Raw genomic sequence first — 17327 nt, 5'->3', positions numbered from 1 at the left:
CATATTTGTAACAGGATGGCAACCGAGATTGAAGAGAGGTTGTGGAAGTATGGTAAGTTGTAGCAGGGAGCGAGGGGAACGCTAGGGGAGGAACGTTCTGCACTTAGGGGCACTTCGGGGCTGCACTAAGGGGCGCACAAAGGGGCCAGCCCCTTTGTCGTGCTCCTTCGGCGTGCGACGCTCGGCGTGCGACGCCTAGGCGCCGCGTTGGATTTAAAGGGCTCCTGGCCCTGCTGCTATTGGCGGCTGGTGGTGGGGCTGATTGGCTGCTTCCTGCCCGGAGGAGGGCTGAGGGAGGCGCCTCAGGTCGCGGCTCGGTGCCTCGTGGTCGGCACTGGGGGCTGCCGTGGGGCAAGGGTGCGATCAGGCCTTACCCCGGTGGGCCTCGGCGCCGGCTGCGCAGGCCTCGCAACGATCGGAGCCTCTGGAGCAGGTAAGAGACCGGTTTTTTCGCCGCCGCGGTGGATTTAAAGGGCTCCTGGCCCTGCTGCTATTGGTGGCTGGTGGTGGGGCTGATTGGCTGCTTCCTGCCCGGAGGAGGGCTGAGGGAGGCGCCTCAGGTCGCGGCTCGGTGCCTCGTGGTCGGCACTGGGGGCTGCCGTGGGGCAAGGGTGCGATCAGGCCTTACCCCGGTGGGCCTCGGCGCCGGCTGCGCAGGCCTCGCAACGATCGGAGCCTCTGGAGCAGGTAAGAGACCGGTTTTTCGCCGCCGCGGTGGATTTAAAGGGCTCCTGGCCCTGCTGCTATTGGCGGCTGGTGGTGGGGCTGATTGGCTGCTTCCTGCCCGGAGGAGGGCTGAGGGAGGCGCCTCAGGTCGCGGCTCGGTGCCTCGTGGTCGGCGCTGGGGGCTGCCGTGGGGCAAGGGTGCGATCAGGCCTTACCCCGGTGGGCCTCGGCGCCGGCTGCGCAGGCCTCGCAACGATCGAAGCCTCTGGAGCAGGTAAGAGACCGGTTTTTCGCCGCCGCGGTGGATTTAAAGGGCTCCTGGCCCTGCTGCTATTGGCGGCTGGTGGTGGGGCTGATTGGCTGCTTCCTGCCCGGAGGAGGGCTGAGGGAGGCGCCTCAGGTCGCGGCTCGGTGCCTCGTGGTCGGCGCTGGGGGCTGCCGTGGGGCAAGGGTGCGATCAGGCCTTACCCCGGTGGGCCTCGGCGCCGGCTGCGCAGGCCTCGCAACGATCGGAGCCTCTGGAGCAGGTAAGAGACCGGTTTTTCGCCGCCGCGGTGGATTTAAAGGGCTCCTGGCCCTGCTGCTATTGGCGGCTGGTGGTGGGGCTGATTGGCTGCTTCCTGCCCGGAGGAGGGCTGAGGGAGGCGCCTCAGGTCGCGGCTCGGTGCCTCGTGGTCGGTGCTGGGGGCTGCCGTGGGTCAAGGGTGCGATCAGGCCTTTGCTTTGTCCCTCTGTGCAGGAACCCTGAGAGGTCATGAGGCCTTGAGTGGTCCATAGCCCTCCCTATGTGCCCACATGATTAGAACCTTCACAGGACAGAGACTACTTATATAAATACAAAATACTTTACATTATTATAGACATTACATACAAGCACTTTAGATGGCTTTCCTATATAAATTACTCATCTGGATGTGAGGTGTCCAAGTCTCCCATATTCTCCACAAATGCATCAGAAATGGTGCTCAGCATCATACATTCTGCTGTGGAAAATGTGATTGGCTGGCAGGCCCCTCATGCTGGCCTGCTTCTGCTTCACCAGATGTTTGGAGATCCTGCCACTTTTGGCTCATTTCTTTCACACTGTGGTTATTGTGAAAAAGTGCATTGATCCAGTGATGGATCTTTTTTCGTGTCCTCTTTTTCCTGTATGGTCCACTATTCTGGACTCCAGACCATACAGGATATTCTAGACCTTCATGACCTCATAAACAAGAAGTCTACCTCCCTAGGCTGGAAGTTGGGCTTCCTAAGAGGTGTTCCACCTCTTCCAAACATGGTGCAAATAAGAAGACAAGTCCTCTATACCCTCATATGCATACATGGCACATATTTGTGTATATAAAGGGTCAGGATTTACTTGAGTAATAATTACACACATACATTTTTTATATTGATATCAAATGTACATGCATTATAGTTTGGGTATATTACTTGAAAATGAACACATACAGCCATTGTAATGTAGTGGTTTACTTGTATTTTTTCTACTTGGGAATGTGTAGAGGTGATATATAAATGGATTGTAGCAGAATACATTTCATCAGGGACTTTCAGAGCCAGTCCAGTGTTTATCCTTATAGCTTTCAATTTGATAAGACCTTGACTGGCTCTACCTGTCCCTGATGTCATGGATCTTGTTGCTTTCCCACCTCCCAAAGATATCTTGGATGTTAAGAAAGCAAGGCATGTATGGAATGTGATCTCATCATCAGAAGCCTATATAATTATTATTTTGGCCTTGGCTTTTATTCCTTATGTAACCCCCTCTTGATTTTGGGCCACTTAATTAAAGGGTTACAACAGAGTCCCAGTGTCATAACATCTCTCCCAGATTTCAAATACTCTGTCAAATCCTGGGGAGTCAGGTTCACTGGCAGTGAGGGGGAAGAATCCCTGGAACCCTTTGTACTGTAGTAGGGAACTCAGTCTCTTGTGCACTCACTCTCTTCTTAACATAGTCAGTGATAGCTTGGTCCTTACAGAAATAGAGCTCACTGGCTGGAATCTCTTTCAATAAGTCAGCATGGAGACAGAGATGATGTTCAACAAAAATAAAATTTTTCTGAAATTTAAATAATAATGTCCAAGCCAAAATAGTGAAAATCATAAAAAAAAAAAATAACAAAAATCATAATCAGGAAAGAAAGTGTCCTTACCCATCTGGAACTCCCTTCTCCTAGCTGATACCTCTGGATCAGTGCCAGGAAGCCCCCTCCAAAAAGGATATAGAAATGGATCTGTCCGGAGGCTGAGGGACGCGAGAAGTAAATTTTCCTGGACAAATTACCTGTACCGGGGTAAGGAGGAGCCTTACCGGCCCTGGTGGACTCTTTCGCGCACACTTCCGGATCTTGTCGTCATCGGGGGAGGGACCGGTTGGAGCTTCAAAGCCGGCTCCCCTGCCCTTTCCCTTTGAGGCTGAGGGACGCGAGAAGTACATTTTCCTGGACAAATTACCTGTACCGGGGTAAGGAGGAGCCTTACCGGCCCTGGTGGACTCTTTCGCGCACCCAGATTTTCAAAGGGGTACGCACGTGAGATACGCGCGTATCCCCCGAAAACCTGCCTGAAGTTTGCCCTGCGCGCGCCAAGCCTATGTTGAGTAGGCTCAGCGGTGCGCGCAAGCCCCGGGACACACGTAAGTCCCAGGGCTTTCCTGGGGGGCCTTGTCGGTTGGCGTGTCACGGTGGCGCGTCATTCGGGGGCAGGGCCGCAGGCATGGTTCCGGCCCAGGGGCGTTTCAGGGGCGTGGCCAAGGCCTCCGAAACAGCTCCTGGGCTGGAGAATCGCGCAGCCGGTGCACACGAGTTACGCATGCTTCGAGCAGGCGTAACTTCAGGAATAAAGGTAGGGGTGAGTTTTAGATAGGGCTGGGGGGGTGGGTTAGGTAGGGGAAGGGAGGGGAAGGTGGGGGGAGGCGGAAGGAAAGTTCCCTCTGAGGCCAGCTGCATGGCTCGGCGCGCATAGGCTGCCGATTTTGCTCAGCCTTGCGCGTGCCGATCCAGGATTTTAACAGATTGTGTACTCTTGTTTGCACCTGGTGCGCGAACAAAAGTACGCGTTTGCATAACTTTGTAAAATCTACCCCATAATGCGTATATGGGGCCACGCGCACTTGTTTGAATGTTATCCTCCCTATGTTTATTTTATTTTATGTATGTTTTTATTATCTGCTCCAGTCTCTCCTGGACTTTTAACTGAGTACAGGGACTTAGTCACAGGACTGAATGTGACTTCTGCACTTTTCCATCTAAGCCATGAATCTTAATTGGTTATATCATTGTATTTAATTTTAATTTTTGTTATTTATAACTTTACTTTTCTTGTATTATGTGTTGGTTTTACAATTTGTCTTTTTGCTTGTATAATGTGTTTTCTTTTAATGTTTTACGCTTTGTTAACCGTTGTGATAGAATACTGAATGACGGTATATAAAACCAATAAATAAATAAATAAATAAATAAATAAATGAAGTAGGAGATATATTTAGGAAAAGCAAAATCATATATAGTTCAGGGTCTCTTCACAGATGAAAACTTTTATAATCAAATGTGCTAATTATGTGTCAATTGTGAAAACCAACTGTCCCCTGGGAGTGGTAACCTCACAGGTGCGTCATCGAAGTGCACCACCGTGAGGCTTCTCTGAAGGCCTGCTGCGGGGGAGGAGAATTATGTGGGCACAATATTAAGGTGTGCCGCTGCAAGGCTGCTCTGCAGGCTCATGGGGGGTGGAAACCCCGCAGGCGTATCATCCAAATTGTAGCTTTGCGAGGCCCTCTTCAGGTCTGTGGAGGCTGAGAGCCTTGCGGGCACATCATTGCTGTGCACCACCCATGGAGTGGGAACCTTGTGGATATATGTCTCCTTGTAAGGTGAGGCAGCTGCACAAGAGTGTTTTGGGGAACACTTTTTTGCCACTCCCAAAATTTTGCCGCCTGAGGCAATTGCCTTACCCTGCCTTATGATGGAACTAACCCTCTCTCTGCCCTCATATTGAACTTCTCTCATTGGAATCTTCCTAACGTCACCTTGTAATAGACTACCCATAGGGGGAAAGCCACCACCCTACGCAATACATCCTTTGAATGTTAAACCTTTTACACATTCTGTGGCAGACAGGGGCCACATTTGGTTTTTGTAACTATTGCGACTGGGGAATTCCACAGTTTGTTGGTTTCATATTGTGGAATTCCCTTCCTGAACAACTGTGGACTGCATGTAGCGCTGATGTCTTTAAAAAAGCCTTGAAAACATGTTTTTTCAAGATAGCCATTGAAAGCAGTGATATCAGTGATTTCAGCTGTGATATGGAAATTCTGATGGAATCGTTTCAATGTCTCAGTCTTTTTCTTTATTCATTATCTTAGAATTAGCTGTATATATTGCCCTATTTTGGTGTCCTATTTTGATGTTTTCACTGTTTATGGTTTTACTTTGTAATGTTTATTTTTTGACATGTATGTTTTTGTTGTACCTCACCATGAAGATTGGAATGGTGGGATATAAATAAGTTTAAATAAATAAATAAACTCTATCTTAGTTTAGTACACAACATTTTGAATGAGGACTGGTTATTTTTCAATACTGATTCCCTTTAGACCCTACAGGTAATTTAGTCCCCATCACAGAATCCATGTTCCTCCAATCCTGTAACAAGTGGGTCAGTGCTAAGCAGGGCTAGGAAGTGTGACTCTCTTCCAAAGTGTAGGGTCCTACATACCAGTAGGCAGAAGTGGAGGTGTCAAGGATAGCTGCCATGACTTAGGACTCTCAGGAGTAAGACGGCCTCAAGAACTAGAACAGAGAGGTAGAGAACATTCTACCAGTTTGTATAGTACTGAGGACTTTGAAGCTACTCTAAATGATGCCCAGCAAACAAATGGTATGATTTTTATGAGAGTTTAATTCCATCATTACTTTACCCTACATACAGGCAAACATAAGCCTAATGAGCCCGATATTTAAAAAAATCTTAGTCGGATAAGTAAGACTTTTATGGCTAAGTGACACCAGTGAATATCCGGCTATGGTCAGCGGGCAGCACTTAGCCAGATAAGTGTCTTATCTGGCTATGTTTTTAGCCTAATATCTCAGGGTCAGGGACAGGCAGATCAAAGAGTTGTCAAGTTAGCTGGATAAGTTCAATATTCAGAATTAGTTGGATAACTTAACTGGCTAACTCTGGTTGAGCCACAAGGCTGTCCTAAAGTTAGCCAGATTAACTTATCTGGCTAACTTTAAGATAGCGAAGTATATTCAACTAAGTTAGTAGGGTAAGTTTCTTTACCTTGCCGAGCCACTCAGCAGCTGAATATGGACCTTCACAAGTACTTTCCATGTTTTGTTCTCAAAATTATACAATATGGGCCGGATTTTAAAAGGGTTACGCGCGCCGGGCCTATTTTGAAAAGGCCCGGCGACGCGTGTAAAGCCCCGGGACACGTGTAAGTCCCGGAGCTTTACTAAAGGGACGGGGCGGGGGCAGGGCCAGAGGCCTCTGACAGAGTGGCCATTGCCGCTGTGTCGGAGGATTGCGTGCTGGGAAGCTGCCGGCATGCACAACTTGTGCCTGCCCAGAGGCAGGCGCAAAAGGTAAGACAAGAGTCAGGGGGTGGGGTTAGAGTAGGGCTTGGGGGGGAAAGGTTAGAGGAAGGGGTGGGAAGCTTAGGTTAGGTTAGGGGGAAGGGAACGGAGGAAGGCAACGTGGCTCGGCGTGCACAATTGTGCACCCCCTTGCGTGTGCCGACCCCGGATTTTATAACATGCGCACACCTGCGCGTGCAAGTTATAAAATCGGGCGTACATGTGCACGAGTGCGCTTCTTTTAAAATCTACCCCTATATGTTTGAGATAATGAATTGGTGAAGCTGCGTTACAGTAAAAAATCGAATGCTGCCTTTTTTCTTCTAAGGCTTCTTTGTCTTATTCATAACGAGGGCAATTTTCTAAATCTATTTACCCGGATAAATACCAATTTATTTTTGGTAAATTACCTGTTTGAAAATGACCCACCCTCAATGTGGGAATTCCACAGGCAGACAGCTTCTGAGTTGCCATGGTTCTACTTCAGCTCGTGGGGGGAGGGGGGGAAATACCATGATTATATCATCAAATCCGTGCCGCCGCAGTTCCTTTCTTCCTGCCCTTGGGGTGCAGGGATCTCCACGGGCATGTCAATAGAACTGCACCGCTGATGGGCCTAATGATAGGGTAAGGTAGCTGTGGACAGAGAGTTTTGAGGAACACTTTTTGCCACCTCAAAATTTTGCTGCCTGAGGTGGCTGCCTCATCCTGCCTCATTATAGAACCTCCCCTGCATCTAAGTGCCCACTCAGTCCCAGCTCCATCCCTCAGAATGTCTCTGCTCAGTTCATGTAAAAGGACAGTTAAAAAATCCATCTCCAGCCAAGAAAAAAATATCACTCCCTCCTCTACATGGACTTGGGACTGGCAACATTTTTCACCTGGATCAGGAAAATACTCCAGGTGAACTCTCAGAAAAGGGAATAGGAATGTGCAGACCAAATTTTGTTTGATTGTTTTTCATTTTGGTGGAGGGTGGCGATAGGAAATTAGACAGGGACATGTTATTTATTCTTTTGTTTTCTTATTAGTTTTAAAATTCAGGAAAGGAATTCAGAGAATGAGGTATTTAAAGAATAAATGGAAGATAAAATCATGAAAGAGTAGTCTTTTTTTTTTTTTTTTTTCGATTTATTAAAATTAGTGTAGTAGATTCCAAGGATCAGAAACCAGAAGATCAGAGAGCCTGAAACCAAAAGGGAATTGTGGACCAGGAAGAAGAAACAGCTCCAATGTTCCAGCATCTGCTTCAGGACAGTGAGCTGCATACATTCACAACATTTGCAAAACAACATATCTGGGCAGAAATATTTGGGAACTTTTTAGAGGAAAGTTGGTCTTTTACTGTGATCACATGGGTATAGTGAGCTATACATATTTATAGCTCATGCACATTTACAGCTGAATTTTAAATCGGCCACAAGCGTAAAAATCGCCACTTACGTGTGTAGTCAGGCTCTGTGCGCACTGCACACATTTTCAAAAAGGCCAGGCCATGTGCATAAAGGCCCTGAGAAAGGGACGGATCAGGGGCGTGTTCTGGGTGGGGAGAGGCGGGAAGGAGGCTGTCCCAGGGAAGTGCGCGCCGGCAATCAGCCAGCATGCAGAAACCACTTCTGCTCCAGGGGAGCAGTAAGTAGTAAAACAAAAAAAAATGTAAGTTGCTGGGATGGGTTTAGGGGTTTGGGAGGAGAGGGGAAGAGCGAGGAGGTTTCAGTAGGGGAGCATGGACGTTCCTTCCCAATCCCGACCTTAATTGGAACGGACTGGGAAGAGAACTGGGAAAGGGCCGATTGCATTGTCATGCATCATTTGCATCCATGTGCACTCGCCAGGAACCACGCGCATCTTTTAAAATCTACCCCTTAGTGTCTGAACTCCACATAATTATACTTACCTTGGGAAAACTTCAGGGACTGTTACAAATCTGTAAAACACAAAATAATGAAATATTTACAAAAGAGCTGTATTCTGGTTTTGGAGAAAAGTTACTGTATAACTTGAACAAAAAATTAATGGGAACTAATTAACACTATTGCTTTTGCTTTAGCCTTGATTATTAATGTCTCATTTTTGGAAGACCTTGTACCGACTCTCTAAAAAAAAAAATCCTAGGTAAGGCCTTTTATCAAGAAACAAGGTATTGACATCTCAAACCCTGCCAATTACAGACCGATTTCTTCTCTTATTTGTATGGCAAAACTCTGAGTCTAGCATTACAACAATTGACTGATTATATTGAAGAGCACCAAATTCTTGACCCTCACAAATTTGGTTTTAGACAATCTTTAAGCACTGAAATCTTCATGGTCTCTATGATTGATAAAATGAGAAGAGGCCTTGACAGTGGCACAAGCTATGCGCTGATTTCTCTTGCTATCACTTCTGCCTTTGATACTGTGGACCATAACATTTTCCTGTATCATCTTCAAGAAAGTGGCATTACTGATCAGGCATTAGCATGGTTTTCATCCTATTTATCTAACCGCTCATATTAGATTAGATTGGTAGCATGGGATCTATTTAAATGTTTGGGCATTAGTAGTGTAGGATCTATTTAAATGTTTGGGTATTTGCCAGGTACTTGTGACTTGGATTGGCCACTGTAGGAGACAGGATACTGGGCTTGATGGACCTTTGGTCTGACCCAGTATGACATATGTTCATCAAATTGGTGTATTTTACAAATTGGTGTACCTCAAGGGTCTGCATTATCTGCAAGGCTCTTTAATCTTTATCAGAGATGTGAATCATGTGCCAGATCGTCTTAACGATCAGATTCGGCTGGGGGGGGGGAAGAATCTGATCGTTAAGATATGTGAATTGTAATTGTTTCTGATTCCAATTCACATCGCTAATTTTTTTTTAAGTGAGGACCGCGCCGCTAAAAAAAAACCAAAAACCCACCCGACCCTTTAAATCAACCCCCCACCCTCCCGACCCTTTTTTTTTAAGTGAGGCCTGCGCTGCTAAAAAAAAAAACCCACCTGACCCTTTAAATCGACCCCCCCAAACCTTTTAAAATTACCTGGTGGTCCCCCCCTGGTGGTCCAGGGGGGGACCACCAGGTAATTTTAAAAGGTTTTGAGAGGGTCGATTTAAAGGGTCGGGTGGGTTTTTTTTATCGGGCCATCGGCGCCATTTTAATTAGTGGCAGCCAAAATGGCGCCGATGGCCTGAGAGCGGGAGATCGCACTGGGAACCCCCCCCCACTGGACCACCAGGTAATTTAACATTTTGGGGGGGTTCGGGAGGGTGGGGGAGTGTAAGGAATTTGTTTTAAAAGGTCGGGGTGGGTTTAGAGGTTGTGTTGGAGTGCCGGTTTTCCCACCCTCCCCCAAATAATTCCCGTGCCCTATTTAACAATACAATACAAATGCCCCTGACGATAAATCGGGGGCATTTGTATTGTATCGTGCACTCTAATGATTTTGGACGATTTTAAAATTATCTGACGATAATTTTAATTGTTCAAAAATGATTCACATCCCTAATCTTTATATATCACCAATTTGTAAAGTTTTGAGAGCTCTATTGCAGTTACAAAATATATGATGTACAGCTCCTCATCTGCCTCAACCTACTTGGTTAGGTACTAATGAAATGATTGGAATCTGTCTATCCTCAAACAAGTATTGGTTATATCATAATAAATTGACACAAAATATAGTAAAAACAGAATTTGACCTAATTTAGATCCCTTAGTAAAATGTATTCCAAATCATGTCACTTTTGAGAATTCCTTCTGTAATGAAAGGTCTTGGGGTATGGATCAATTCCGATCTTATTTTCAAGCATCATACTAAAAATGTCACTCAGTCTGGGTTCTTTAAATTAAGGGTACTATGTGGGCTTAAACATTTGCTTGATGATTCTGATTTTCGCCAAGTAGTGCAGGCCTCAATTTTACTCTTATTGCAACACCATTTATATTGACCTTCCTGAAGCATCTTTGAGTCCATTACAATTTTATTGCAGAACTCCACAGCACATCGTTCAAGTTTTGTAATGAATCCTGTAACGAACAGTAAGCCAGCCAAGTCAATAAGAACTGGAGTAATATGTTCAAAACTTTTGGGGGTGGATTTTAAAAGGGTTACGCACGTAACCCTTAAAAGAAAAACCCGGCGAACGCCGAGCCTATTTTGCAAAGGCTCGGCAGCACGTGCAAGCATCGAGATGCGCGTATGTCCCGGGGCTTGCAAAAATGGGCGGTCCAGGGGTGGGACGAGGGCGGGACCGCGGTCTGGGAGCATGCCCGGGGGCATGGCAGCAGTCCAGGGCCTGTGTTGGGGCCTGGCCCGTCGGGAACCAGCCGGCCTTCATTTAGCTGGATAACATCTGAGCTATCTGGCTAAATGCTTTTGAATTTGGACCTCATACTTACCAGCCAGATATTTGGTCTACATTATTTATAAGAGATTTTCATGTAACCGATTGTTAATTGAATATTTTTGTCTAATTGTTTTAAATACATTTTCTTTTGCATTAGTATATTTATTATCAAAACAAAATTAATAATCCTAAATCAGGGATTTCCAGCCTTTTCTACTTTATCTTCAGAGAATGTAGCTCTTATACGAAAATATTGGCATATTCTTGCTCTTCACAAAATCTTTTGAGATCCCCCATTTGATTGCTTTTTCTAGAGGTTCAAATATTCAGGATCTCGTTATCCATTCTTCTTTTTATAAAATTCAACATTTTCTCGTATTAGGTGGCATTATATATGTGAGGGCTGTGATTTTTGTAATAACACTATCGCTGGTGATACTTGGATTGATTCGGTTTGCAGTTACCGAATACGGAGGAAAACTCTGACTGATTGTACCTCACACAATTTGATATATGTTTTGATTTGTCCTTGCCCTAAGTTGTATGTAGGGCGCACACAGAGACCAATTAGAAAATGATTAATTGAACATCATTCTAAGGTGAATACAGGCATGGTAAGTGCACCTATAATACAACATTTGATTGACTGTCAATATTTGTTTTCTCAGTTGAAATGGACAGCGATTGATAAAGTTATGGAGTCTACAAGTGGTGGTGACATAAATTTTTTGTTAAATTACAAGCAATTTTGGATTTACACTTTGGGGTAGATTTTATAAATTTACGCGCGCGCGTACTTTTGTTCGTGCACCAGATGCGAACAAAAGTACGCTGGATTTTATAAGATACGCGTGTAGCCACGCGTATTTTATAAAATCCGGGGTCGGTGCGCAAGGGGGTGCACATTTGTGCAACCTGCGCGCGCCGAGCCCGGCGCGCGCTGCCTGTTCCCTCCGAGGCCGCTCCGAAATCGGAGCAGTCTCGGAGGGAACTTTCCTTCCACCTCCCCTCACCTTCCCCTCCCTTCCTCTACCTAATCCACCCCCCCGGCCCTACCTAAACCCCCCCTACCTTTGTTGGCAGATTTACGCCTGCCAAAAGCAGGCGTAAATCTGCGCGCACCAGGGGGCTGCTGGCGCGCCATCACCTGGCCCGGGAACTGGTCCGGAGGCCTCGGCCACGTCCCCAGGCCGGCGCCACGCCCCCGGACACACCCCAGACACGCCCCGGACATGCCCCTTTTATGATGCCCAGGGACTTACGCGCGTCCCGAGGCTGTGCACGCACCGGTGGCCTATGCAAAATAGGTGCGCCGGCGCGTGTAAATCCGGCCAGATTTACGCACGCAGGGCTTTTAAAATCCGGCCCTTTGATTACTGCATCACCTTCTGGTTTAAATGAGAACCTGGAATGGGCTTCTCTTCTGTGATTGGTTCATTCATCGTTCAAGCTCTGTTTCTGATTGGTTGTTCATATGAGACTGTTTAAATGCATATCATTCATACAAGGTCTGCTGGGTGATCGAGTGAAGGATCCGCAACGCTGGAGGACTATGCGCTGAGATGTTGTGTATGTTATTTCACATTTTAAGAATATTTAAGTTGCCCCTGATGAAAGGTTGAGGATTTGAAACGCGGTGATGTTGGGTGTTTATATGGAAAGTACATTTCTTAGTGCAGTGGTGTAAGCATACCTCTCAGTGCGGCAGTACAAGTATTTTTTCATATTCTTTTTTTTTTATTGCTGGCAAACTGTCATTTTTGTGTGTTTTGCATTTTTGATGAAAATATATAAACAGAGATTTTTAATAATACATTTTTTTTCAAATTTAATAAAAGATTGACTGTTTGAATTCATGGATGGTTGGTTGGGTGTTTATGATTATAGCTAAATGCCAAGGTTACCTGGTTGGAACCGATGATTGGCTGAATATGAAACCCTACCTCCCATTTTCAAAAACATTTTTTCAATCTATCTTGATTGATAAAATCATTCCTCATGAAACATCAAACAATAAAATCAAGATGTATAAATCATTTATCATAATAGTAAAATCATACTAATAAAATAATTTCAAAACAGCTAATGGATAGTCTTCTGCATGAATTATTTAAACATAATATCATATAGGGATCTTACTATGCCTTTTTAGCTGAAGACGTCCTTGGGGATTAAAGTTGTTTCCAAGCATTGATCATGCTTATGCTCTTGAATTTAATTTGTACTGTTTCTTTTTGTCTAGGTTATGCCTTCATTGATTCTTGTCATTGGGGTCTGCCAGCTTTAACTCTGTTGATATTTTACTCTTGCCCTGGTAACATGCTGATGTTATTTGTTGTGTACCTCTAAAATCATAAATTAAGAGTTAAAAAAAAACCAGCTGATGGATAGAATATCCAATAATTAGCGACTCATATACATTTTGAAAGCTTTCCCAAACACCAATAAAATATTTCACAGTAGCAGGCACACCAAACACCACCCAATAATTAAATTAAAGATAAAAAATCTCCCGCTTTCCATACTAGGAACATTTGATTTTCATTCTGAGTTTGTTATGGATTAGTGGTGGGAAGTGGCAGCTATGATACACAGACTTTCTCCTCTCTTTTACATACACACTCTCCAATAGGGATGTGAATCGGGCTTCGGACGATTGAAAATATCGTACGATATTTTCAAAATCGTCAGGAATCGGGGGCTCCCCCAAAACGATAGGAAAACCCCACGATATTGTTCGTGGGGGATCTCTTATTGTTTTGGGGAAGGGTGGGAAAAATGGCACACAAAAATAACCCCTAAACCCACCCCGACCCCCCCAAAAACATTTTACAGGTACCTGGTGGTCCAGTGGGGGTCCCGGGAGTGATCTCCCGCTCCTGGGCCGTCGGCTGTCACTAATCAAAATGGCGTCAATGGCCCTTTGCCCTTACCATGTGACAGAGTATCTGTGCCATTGGCCGACCCCTGTCACATGGTAGGAGCATTGGATGGCAGCCAACGGCCCGAGAGTGGGAGATCACTCCCGGGACCCCCACTGGACCACCAGGTACCTGTAAAATGTTTTTGGGGGGGTCGGGAGGATGGGAGAAGCTAAGGGATTAGTTTTAAAGGGTCGGGGTGGGTTTTTTGTTTATCGGCTCGGGCGCAGCCGATAAACAAAACCGCAATCGGGCCGGACAAAAAAACCCCATGATGTGAATAGAACCGGAATTCGAACCGATTCCGGTTCCGATTCACATCTCTACTCTCCAATACATGCACACTCACTTATTCACACATATTCATACATACACTCACTCTCTACCCCACATGCTCTCTCTCTCACAAACACAAGCTCTCTCCTCTATATGCTCATATACACATGCCCTCTCTCCCCCACATGCTCTCTCATACATACACACATGCTCTCTCACACACACACACAAACACACATGCTTTCTCCTCTGTATGCTCTCACATACACATGCTCTCTTTTCCTCTACATACACACAAACACAAACACCTTCTTTCTCCCCACATGCTCTCATGCACACACACACATTTGCTCTCACTCTCCCACAGGCTCTCTCTTCCCCACATGCTCTCACACGCACATATATGCTCGCTCCCTCACATGCTCTCTGTCCCCCACATGCTTTCGCTCGCGCGCACACACACACACACACACACACACACACACACACACACACACACATACACACACACACACACACACACACACATGCTTTCTCTCTCCCAAAGATGCTCAAAACATACATAAGAACATAAGACTTGCCATACTGGGTCAGACCGAAGGTCCATCAAGTTGAGTATCCTGTTTCCAACAGTAGCCAAGCCAGGTCACAAATACTGGCAGAATCCCAAGGGTAGATAGATTCTAAGCTGCTTATTCCAAGAATAAGCAGTGGATTTCTGCAACTCCAGCTTAATAATGGTTAATGGACTTTTCCTCCAGGAACTTGTCCAAACCTTTTTTTAAATGCAGCTATACTAATAGCTTTCACCACCTCCTTTGGCAATGAATTCCAGAGCTTAATTATGTATTGAGTAAAAAAAATATTTCTCTTATTAATTTTAAATGTATTACCTAGTAACTTCATTGTGTGTCCCCTAATCTTTGTACTTTTCAAAAAAGTAAACAACGGATTAATGTTTACTTATTCCATTCTACTCATTATTTTATAGACCTATATCATATCTCTCCTCAGCCATCTCTTCTCCAAGTTGAAGAGTCGTAACCTCTTTATCCTTTCTTCATAGGGAAATTGTTCCATCCCCTTTATCATTTTGGTCATCCTTCTCTGTACCTTTTTTAATTCTGCTATATCTTTTTTGAGATATGATGACCAGAACTGCCACAGTACTCAAGATGAGGTTGCACCATGGAACGATACAGAGGAATTATGCTCTCTCTCTTCCCCTCATGCTCACACACACACACACACACACACACACACACACACGCTCTCTTCCCCTATGCTCACACACATGAACTCACACATGCTCACACGCATACACTTTTTTTTCTCTCCCTTCTAGGTGCAAGCAGCAGCTTTCTTCTTGGACTTCTATGGCATTAGGAGGCCTCCGCTCTCTTCCTTGTTGAGTAGACATGGCTCTTGTCCTTGATCACACTGGCTGTCTGCTGCTGCTAGTCTTGTCAGTCATACGGGCCGGCTGATGCTACCTATCTTCAGCCGCGAGGCTTGGCTGATGCTGCAATGGATGACCTTCTCAGTATTTTCTTTCTGCCCACTCCTTCCATTTGAGACAATTGGGCATCTTTCTTCCTGCCCATGCGGACCCACAACACATTTCCTCTTCCAGTCCCCAAGAGCTGGAAGGATGTCTAATCGCCTAGGTCCTGCAGCTGCCACCAGTGTCAGGAATTGGGACAATGTTTTTTTTTTCACAATTCTGAGTAGGTCTGGTGAAAGCAGTAAGTGGCTGCTAGGCCACCCCCAAACCTGTGTCACCCTAGACAGTTGCCTATTTCGCCTAGTGCTTCCTAGAGATGTGAATCATGTGATCGATCGTCTTAACGATCGATTTTGGCTGGGAGGGGGAGGGAATCGGATCGTCGCAGTTTGGGTTTTTTAAATATCGTGTAAATCGTGTAAATCGAAAACCGGCACACTAAAACATCCCTAAAACCCACCCCGACTCTTTAAAATAAATCCCCCACCCTCCCGAACCCCCCCAAAATGCCTTAAATTACCTGGGGTCCAGTGGGGGGGGGGGAGGACGGGAAAACCGGCACACTAAAACAACCCTAAAACCCACCCCGACCCTTTAAAATAAATCCCCCACCCTCCCGAACCCCCCCAAAATGCCTTAAATTACCTGGGGTCCAGAGGAAAGGTCCTGGTGTGATCTTTTACTCTCGGACCTCGGACCTCCGTGCGTTGTAGAAACAAAATGGCGCCGGCGCTACCTTTGACCTGTCATATGACAGGCCGGCGCCATTTTGGTTTTTTTGTCCCCCAACGTCAGGAGCGTAGGAGATCGCTCCCGGACCCCCGCTGGACCCCCAGGGACTTTTGGCCAGCTTGGGGGGGTCTCCTGACCCCCACAAGACTTGGCAAAAGTCCAGCGGGGGTCCGGAACGACCTCCTGCAGTCGAATCGTTTTTCTGTACGGAAAAACGATTCGCGGTAGGAGATCGCTCCCGGACCCCCGCTGGACCTCCAGGGACTTTTGGCCAGCTTGGGGGGGGCCTCCTGACCCCCACAAGACTTGCCAAAAGTCCAGCGGGGGTCCGGAACGACCTCCTGCTGTCGAATTGTGTTGCCGAATGGCCGGCGCCATGTTGCACAAAATGGCACCGGCCATTCGGCAACATGATTCGACTGCAGGAGGTTGTTTCGGACCCCCGCTGGAGTTTTGGCAAGTCTTGTGGGGGTCAGGAGGCCCCCCCAAGCTGGCCAAAAGTCCCTGGGGGTCCAGCGGGGGTCCGGGAGCGATCTCCTACGCTCCTGACGTCGGGGGACAAAAAAAACAAAATGGCGCCGGCCTGTCATATGACAGGTCAAAGGTAGCGCTGGCGCCATTTTGTTTCTACAACGCAGTCCGAGGTCCGAAAGTAAAAGATCACACCGGGACCTTTCCTCTGGACCCCAGGTAATTTAAGGTATTTTGGGGGGGTTCGGGAGGGTGGGGGATTTATTTTAAAGGGTCGGGGTGGGTTTTAGGGTTGTTTTATTGTGCCGGTTTTCACGCCATCCCCCTTCCCCTCCCCCTTCCCCCGATTTACGATTTTTTGACGATAAATCGGGGGAATTGTTATTATATCGTGGCTCTAACGATTTTTGACGATTTAAAATATATCGGACGATATTTTAAATAGTCAAAAAACGATTCACATCCCAAGTGCTTCCACAGGCTCTGCTTGAGAGTGATCTTCCTCTCTTCTTGGCACGAGCCTCATGAGATCAGCCTGCTCTTTTTCTCAGCAGCTGTGCTTTGATTACCTGTCTTCTGGAGGACCCTTGGTGATAGTCTTTTGGATTCTGGGTTGGGGACCACTGCTTCATTATTAGACTTAGTTTTTGGGTACTTTCCAGGTTCTTATGGCCTGGATTGGCCACTGTTGGAAACAGGATGCTGGGCTTGGTGGACACTTGGTCTAACCCAGTATGGCATGTTCTTATGTTCTTATTATGAAGTATGTCAGGCACAATAGATCTCTGTACTTAATTCTGCTTTGATAATCTCTATATAGATCAAACAATTATT

Source organism: Rhinatrema bivittatum, chromosome 8, assembly GCF_901001135.1.
Source record: "Rhinatrema bivittatum chromosome 8, aRhiBiv1.1, whole genome shotgun sequence".
Taxonomy (NCBI): domain Eukaryota; kingdom Metazoa; phylum Chordata; class Amphibia; order Gymnophiona; family Rhinatrematidae; genus Rhinatrema; species Rhinatrema bivittatum.
The sequence above is the reverse complement of the archived record's forward strand: the minus strand, read 5'-3'. Positions refer to the sequence as shown.